Below are 9,436 nucleotides of genomic sequence, written 5' to 3'. Positions count from 1 at the left end.
ATATATATATATATATATTAAATTATAAAATTCAATGTTCAAGCAGAATATAATAATGCAATAAATAAAAGTTAATATAATTTCAAAACATTGTATATATTGTGTTACATTAGAAATCAATCTATTTATATAACTTCTAAGTATATAAAAACAAAGTCATATTTAACGACGAGACCAATTTCTATAATCGCACCGATCGCGGAAACAGTGGCCAAGAAAAATAAAGAAGGAAGTCGATATTACGAAAATTTACGTTCGAATCGCCTCGTTGTTCCCCAAGAGTTGGGCACTACGATATTTTCCGCTCAAGAAATCCTCCGCGCGGAAGAATTACAGCTCCGATTTTTACTTTTCGTTCGTGTTTCGTAGAGCGATTTAATGGGAAATCCGATGTCGCTCGTTTGTACGCCATCGCAAAACAACATGGTCAATTTGTCGTTCGTGAATGAAGAGCTTGTTTTGTGGCCTTTTGGATCTTGACGAGGCCGTCAAATGATACGTCTCCTATCATGTCGCAATGATTTATTACATACATATTATAATAGTAGCAACACGAGTTGAAAGATGAACAAACAGCCATTGTGCTAACGGATATTAAGTATTTCGTGTCGCGCAACATTGCTTTGATAGATGGAACATAAATTTCTTCCGGTAGTTTTGTCTTCTGTCGCGAGCAAGCTGATTAAATTCATGAGGTGGTAGATAATAATATAAACATTTCCGCTTTGTTGTTAACGTAACAATTCTTCTCATCGTTTCTTTAAACGTAAGCTTTATATTGTAAATAATGGCTTTTATATCTCTACGGAAATATAAATTTAATAATAATATGCATTATTTTGTTTTCTAAAAAAATAGATATGTAAATACAGAACTTTATTTTAACATGATTAAATTAAAAGTAAAAGTAAATATTAAATTGAAATATACATTTGTTAAATAGCCAATTTGTTCCAACTCTGTATATCAAATGGTGCATCTTTAAACATCTCATTATAGATTCAAAAAATTTTTGAAAAAAGGAAACAGTGTAAGCATTATTCTTATTAACATTAATGTTAGTATTATAAAAGAGTGTTTCTTGAAATTTCCATATAAATTAATACAAAATTTAAATTTACATACAAATTTGTACGTAAACAACTACCATTATATATAAGCAAATTAAGCGACATTTGAAAATTGAGTATATTACGTTGTGGGATGTAGGCAATACATTCCGCAGTGCTATTTAATTTAGTTAAGTTAGTAGCTTGGTTGACTGATGTGTCCATCTATTTTGAATACGAGAAACTAGCGGAGTACGCGTAGTTGGCTGTTACCTAATTAATTAGGAATATGCCGACTTTTCTATTTCATATTCTCGAATAGATCTCGAAGAAACATTTATTTCTAGGTGACTGACCGTTTGCTTTGATTATCCGCTTGTACTAAATCTTAGCGCGCCATGTGATACATCTCGTACATTTCCGGAGCGCATTAACACACACACGTTTGCGTCGCTCGACGTCATAATAAAAATAAAAAGGAATCCGAAGAGATTAGCGCTATTCGCATTTTCACAGCGTTAAAGCTCGAGAAAAGATTAAAAGTGGAATCGCGTTAGGCAAATCTTCTTAAATGACATATTTGCTGCGCATTTCAAAACTTTTGAATTGTACAATTTTTCAAAATAAAATGTACGTCTGCATAGTTAAATATTAAACGTGTGCAAATGGGTTAGCTTTATCAAAGAGAACAGATTGCAAGAGACATTAATATGGCTATAATTTACATTTTACATCAGTTTTGTATTGAATTATTGTTTTTTCAATGTTCGTAAAAAATCAAACGAGTCGATTGGCACTTAATTGCCATCCCATGTAAACAATCGAGCGTTGTGAAACAAACATTGTTGTTCCTGGATTGACGATTAATTTCAGTATGAACGTGTTCCGCGAATATTCGTTATGCCTTTGTGGAGCACTTTGACATATACCCAACAGCAATCACGGCAGAAGCAACTCTGAGAAGCTCTGGAATGTAAATCGAAAACCGTTCGGTTTTCCAACATGAATTGAATAGGGATGTTCGTTACATGCTTCACTACTCCCTCAGTTAGTGAAGCGTATAACGAGCAAAGAATTGCTACTATCGCGGGACCAAAAATAATTTCCTGATGCGGTTTATATCTGATTGTTCTTTCTCTTTCCTCTATCAATCTCTAGGATGAAAATTGCGAGCGATTGTTTGCGCATCATTACGAAAATGGAATTATTATTATTTGTCATTCGTTGCTGATATGACTTTGATAATTTCTGAAAACACTCGACATACAATCGGAAACATACATTTGATTATTACTATCTTTCTCTTATATCGGCCTAGGATAAAAGCGTCGTGCGATTATTTGCTCATCCAAATAAAATTATTTGCCGTTTGTTGCTGATATGACTTTGATAAATTATAATTTATGAGAACACTTGACATAACCAGAAATATACAATGATTAATATTGATTATACATATATATTATAATTAGTAATATATTAATTGGAGAACGAAGCAATGACGTGAGCTTTTATCTATTCTATGATTTTAATAATAAAAAAATCATAGATTGATGGAGTAAATCACTGGAAATCTAATAAAAAATATTTTCATTCCATTCAGTAACAGTTTCATTTATTATTATGTTTTTATTAACGCTACGATAATAATAAATTTCATGTTTAAAGATACAAAAATAATGTAATTAACAGTACACATGACGTTTTTATGATACTTGCAGTGACGATAAGAAATAGATTTAAAATCAAACAAAGAGACATATTCGTCGAAATTTATTTGTGATTAATGCAAAAATTTAGTACAGATATACAGGGTGAATTACTTAAGACCGGCTACCCGAATAACACCCACAGTTTTGGAGATAGGAAAAAATGTTTCAGATGAAAGTGGAACGATTTCAAGGGGGACGTATTTTGGTCATATTGACTTTCTTCTAGATGGAAACGTCAAAAAGATATGAAGGTCACCTCCATTTTTTTTAAATGGAATTGTATAATTTGTTTCACACAATATAATTCCTCTAAGTATTCTGCATACAAAAGTAAAGGTAGAGATATCAAAAACACTTCGGTGGTACGATTATTAAAAAATTAATAGTTTACGAGTCATTTAACATTTTATGTCAATATATTTTATTTTGTTTTTTAATATCTCTACCTTAATATCTTCATATGCAGAATAATTAGAAGAATCATGTTACATAAAAAAAATTATACAATTCCATTAAAAAAAAATAGAGGTGACCTTTCATATCTTTTTGACGCCTCCACTGACGCCTCCACTTAGAAGAAAGACAACATAACCAAAATGCGTTCCCCCTATTTCACTTTCATCTGAAACATTTTTTCCTATCTCCAAAACTGTGTTACTCGGGTGACCAGTCTTAAGTGAGACTCACCCTATATTTAAAACTTATTGCTTATATGTCTATGAAATATAAGAATAAATTAAATAAATTCGGATAGAAAAAATAGGATTGAAAATTTGCACTTTTAAAATTATGAAAATCTGTTCCTATTAATATTATAATTAATATCTTACTAAAAATCACAAGTCGTATATAAATATAAAAAATAGAATCTTGGAAAGAATGATTTATATTTTATTGTTAGATTTATTGTTTTTTAAATTTTTATATATATTATATATATATATTATATTATATGTATACCTTATCATTGTTACAAATGTAAATATTATAAGGGATAAATTTTAGATATTTGCATCTAAATTCTAGGAAACTATATCAGTTACAATTACTTATCTTGCCATTACAGCGTGAATAATCGTTTCATGTTCAACATGCCAAACTTACTCCATTTCAAACATAACTTTGTTTACTTACTAATATCAAAGTTAAATATTAACGCAAATGCATGATGATGCCTATATATATATATATATTGTATATATTGTATATATTGTATATATTGTGTGTATATATATATATATATAATACGTCTTCGATACCGAGTACACTTTTACAAATTTAATATCACTAGATTATCTTAAATAAATCAAAATTAGTATTTATTAGTATATATACGCTGATTTTTTTTAAGGACTTATTTAGTAGAGTCCTATAAAAATGCCACGATTAATTTTTTCTGAAGGATATATTTTTTTTATAAAAGATTTATGTATTTAGCAATTTGATTTTAGAAAAAGATGCAGTATTATTAAGAAAAATCTCTGCGTGAATTACGGTTATAAATTAATATAATTGTGTTAAACATATATTTATATAAAATCTATGTACGTATTGATTATAAACCAGTTAAGTGTATGATATCCATAAACTATGCTAATATCAAATTTAATGTTATCAAGGCAAATCTTGCTTTCTCCAAAAATGATTAACAGTAGCAAATAGCGAATTTTATTGATACATTCCAACAAAATAAAATTAATATTTACAAAGCAAAGTTTGATATTGGAGCTTGATATACATGTTCGAAGTAGCCACACGAATCAACGATTCACGTCAAACATGATTATGTTAAACAATACAGGATTAAAAGATTTTTCCAAAGAAAACTTTCTGCATCGATATTTTATCGCACGTATTCACACGACTCTGTTTTGAAAAAAAGAAAAGCAAAACGAAGAAAATATCTTTCACATAAAAAAGTCACATTTTTTAACAAAATTCCGTTTCTCAGTGACATTATTGTGTAAAGATCTTACGACGCTGCATGAATCCCGTAAATGTTTCTGATACCGAATTTTTAAGAGTAGTTGTACTATTCTCTTCCTTTCTCTCGCAGAATCCTACGAGCAATATTTTTTGCTGGGTTCACTGAAATGATCGCTTTGTCTTTAATAAAATTTGCTAACGCATTTAGTTCACAATTTATTTCCATTTGTTTACAAGTGTATGCTACATTAAAAAATATTTTACATAATGTTAACAATATTTTACAAAAAATATTATTGAAAAAAATAAAAATAAAAAATAGGTTCTTGAATTCCGAAAATATAGGAAGACAGTAAATAAAATTTAATTTTTACGTACCTTATATAATAATAATATAAAATAATCGAAATATAAAGCAAAATAAACTCTAAAAGGATAATAAAGTACACATACATCTATATACATATATATATCTATGTATATATATATATATGTATATAGATGTATGTGTACTTTATTATCCTTTTAGAGTTTATTTTGCTTCATATTCCGATTATTTTATCAAATTCCAAAAAACATCCAATTACTGTGGATTGTTTTTATCTCAGATTGTTTTGTTTTATTTCTAATCTACATTTATACATATCATTGATTTTAATTTGTGGGCTACAGATTCTATATACAAAAGAAAATAGATTTTTAAAAAAATATAATTTCTACATATTATTTCTTTTTAATTTCAGGTTTTTCAAATTTATCCAGCTTAAAAAAGAATCATGAAACAATCATTTGTTACATATAAGATTAAAAATATTCAAATTAAATAATATTCACCTAATTTTATATTTTTTACGAAATTTCTAGAAATGAAAAATAATGAAATATTTATAAGAATTTCATTTTTTTTTCAAGAGACTTCTAGAAATAAAAAATGATAGAAATATTCATTTTATATTTTTTTATCAACGGTAATTAACTAACAGACAGTAGGAAAAGATCGTATTGCACCTTTAGTTAAGTAATCTCTCAATGTACACGAGAATTTACTCTTTAGAGATCTTTTGAGAATCTGAATATCTCGAAGACGTAATTCACCACGTCGAGTCCGAAGTGCCCTATTTCGTTTTAATCGACGCAAGTAAAGGTTATTACAAGATGTTATAAGCTGCTAATTCTAAAAAAATATTGACGATGGATGGCTTCTCTTTGATCTCCTGTGCAACGGTGTGATACTCATGATACAACGATCTATACGTTCAAAGGAACATATGACATCGATGGTAGGAAACACATAACGTCGTTAATCGAAGCGATTTAAAGAGAGATTATTATTGAGAGCAAAAAAGATGACCGTGTATTTTTATTATTTTTCTCTTTTTTTCCTTTTAATCTTTAATTTACTGCATTTTTTTCCTTTAATTGACGTAACTTGTGATTATTTGCAAAGGAAAAATCATTTAAAGTATTATTACATGGAAAGTAGAAGGGGGGAAGATACAGGTTTTGCCTTAAAAGACAAACAAAAATGTGAAAAATGGAGCAAAGGCGGCGCGATCTCCGAAACTGCTGCATGTCAATCAAAAATTGGTATCGCTTTCTTTTAGTCTTATATTTCGCTTTTCAATGTTTTCATAAAACATTGAAAAATAATAAAATCCCTTAATAGATAATACAAAATCTCCAAAGAGATATATGTGTATGTATTTGACACAAATATTTTTCCACGTATTCTGAAAATAAAGAAAAACATCTGCATGCGTATTTTTATTTTATGGTTATTTCAAATCGCAAATTTATTGCACCGAGATAAGAATGAAGACAAAAGAGGAGTACTTCGTGCATCTCTCTTGTTCTAAAAAAAAATAAATATTCTCAAAGCAAACGTGGACACTACGTCAGATTTTAGATAGAATCAAATTGCTTTCTACGAGTTTGTCATTCCATTTTTGTCTCCAGTCTGAATTCACAACCGACTTCAAATTCTATCATTGACACTTTGAAATCGATGATAAATTTAAACTGGAAATTGGTTAATAAAAAACGGTAATTTTGTTAATTTAATTTAGTTTAATTTAATTTTTAAATTTGTAAATTTAAATAAATTAACATTTAAAACTAAATAAAATTAATTTTTTAATAAAAGATAAAAATAAATGAAGGAAAAGATAAAGTTTGATGTAATTAGCTCTTTAATTTACGACGCTATATAAACGAATTTCGGAATTTTAATTAAATGATTAATAAATAAATTAAATCACTATCAATTTGCATTAACATTTTCAAATACTTAATCCAACTAGTGTCAGATTTAAAAAATAAATTTATTATCATATGCTTCTATATATGTATATTAATACAAATTATTACTTATTAATTTATTCATCATTGAAATCTAGAAATATGTTAATGTAATGCAAATAAATTAAAGAGCTAATTATGTTAAATTTTTTATCTTTGTTTCTTTATGCAAATTTATTTTTGTTAAATAAATAATTTTAATTAATTTTAAATTTTATTGAAATTAAAATATTTAAAGATTAAACTAAATTAAATTAATTAAACAACACAATATATAGCGCATTATATTATACTTAATAAGAACAAAATGATTGTTAATATTAGTTTTATTTCATGTCGTTAATAACTAACCTTACTTCTATTTTATCACCGCATTAATTTTAATTGCCCGGAAAATAGTATTATAAGCGGAAAACGAGGCATTCACCTTTAAGAGAAGGTGGATTAAGAAAAGGAAGAAAAGGAGCTCTCACATGAGATCCCGATGAAGAATGATTTCACGGACATTACATCGATTCCGCAACAAGTTATACTTTTTTCTTTAAATTTATCTTAGCAAAGGTGTGTATGTATGCTCACGAAAAATTGAGACAATTATGTCTCAATGCTAATTATGAGAAATCTATCGCGACTATATCCATAAGAAAGATGTGGATCATACCTCGGAAAAACCCGTTTCTTCACTAAATACAAAAAAACACTGTCTGTCTTGGCCTGTTTTGCAGCACATATACACGAAAAGAAGGACCGACGATATTAGATTATTTTCTCGAGCGATCTTGATCGACGGATCCGAACATTAATGTCTTTTTCTTTTGAATATTGAGTTTTTGGTATTATTCTGAGAAGCAAACAAATATACCTGCTGATGATTACGCAGCTAGTTTTATGCGTTTTATTTTGTTTTTCAGTTTCTATGATCTCAAACTTGCATTTCGTCACATATCGCTTGGACAAACGGATGGGTAAAGGGTAAAAATGGTCCAGCAACGGACAGAGTGCGAGTAAAGACACACTCGCTTGTACGACGCGCGGAACGCGACTGAAGGCGCGTCGAAGCGCCGGTCCGAGAGGAGGAATCACCGGTCCGACGCGGCGCCGCGCTCTCATGCGCCCACGCTCGCGCACGTGTCGAAGGACTCGCGAATTTACCCCCGAATAATAAAACAATATACACCTCCGTGATGTATTAGTAATATAATATGATATGACACTAGCTTTTATTACGTGGTTTGTTGATTGAGACAAAATGATATAGAAAGACAAAGCCGGTGAGCAAGGAAGAAAAAGAGGGAGAGAGAGAGAGAGAGAAGAGAAAAGGATAAGGGATAAATTTACATATTGTAAAATTAAATTACTTCAAATTAAATTACTTTCATTCAAGTAAATTTAATTAAAAAGAATGCAAGCGTAAATTCATGTAGTTTTTTAATGATAAAAAGTCATTTTAATTCCATATAAAATAAGGAATATAAAAGATGATATTTAATTTTTTATTTGAAAGATACGAAAATATTATTAATCTCACTTCTTTTTTGGAATGAGATTTCACTTCTTTGGAGTGAAATTTCACTCAAAGAGAGTGAACATTGTCACTCTTTTTTAAGAAGTGAAATATTTTCACTGTTTTCCAAAAATGATCGTATTTTCACTCTGTCAGAGTGAGATTTTACTCCAAGAAATTTAGAGAGTGAAATAACTGTTTTTGGACATTTTATTAGTAAGAATAAATTGATATTTATGATACAAAAATATAAACTGCATATGTATGTGAATAAAGATATTATAGGAACATATAATATATGTAACATTTGCATTATTTGAATTTCAATAACGATTTCACGCTTACCTGACCAATTGCTTATTTTCGGGGTATTAAATAGATTGAGCTCGAATAGGTTTCAAGAATAATCCTTGATAATCTGTGAAATTAATTAACACTAAACGAGATTTCGCGATAGAGTTAAAACCATTGAAATTGATCTGATTGAAATTGACTGGAATTAAAGCAAGCCAATTGAGAGAGATAAAGATAAGCTTACACAATAAAATCCGACCACTTGTTGGAGTAACAAATACCTGTATTTATCCAGGATTGACAAATAGGCCGATACAATTACACGCGTGTTTGTTAATATTTGCTAAATATTTCATTAATTACTATAACTATATATTTGTGTAAAGAAAATTAAACTATATGTAAAAGTTATAAAAAGTTTAGTATCAGATACAGAGATTTCTTGTAATTTTTTTTTCTTTGTAAATTTGTTTGTAAATCGTTGAACTTTCTTTGTAAATTTCTTATTATTTCCTTTCACTTATTTCTTAATATACAATAATTGTGTTATATGTAATATTTACTTGATTTTTAAATTATTTTATTATTAACAAATACGCATAAAATTTTGCAATTTTAGTATTGATTCGATATTATAATTTAATATTATAATT

This window comes from Trachymyrmex cornetzi, unplaced genomic scaffold (assembly GCF_001594075.2).
Source record: "Trachymyrmex cornetzi isolate Tcor2-1 unplaced genomic scaffold, Tcor1.1 scaffold156, whole genome shotgun sequence".
Classification (NCBI taxonomy): Eukaryota; Metazoa; Arthropoda; class Insecta; order Hymenoptera; family Formicidae; genus Trachymyrmex; species Trachymyrmex cornetzi.
This window is presented reverse-complemented; position numbering follows the sequence as displayed.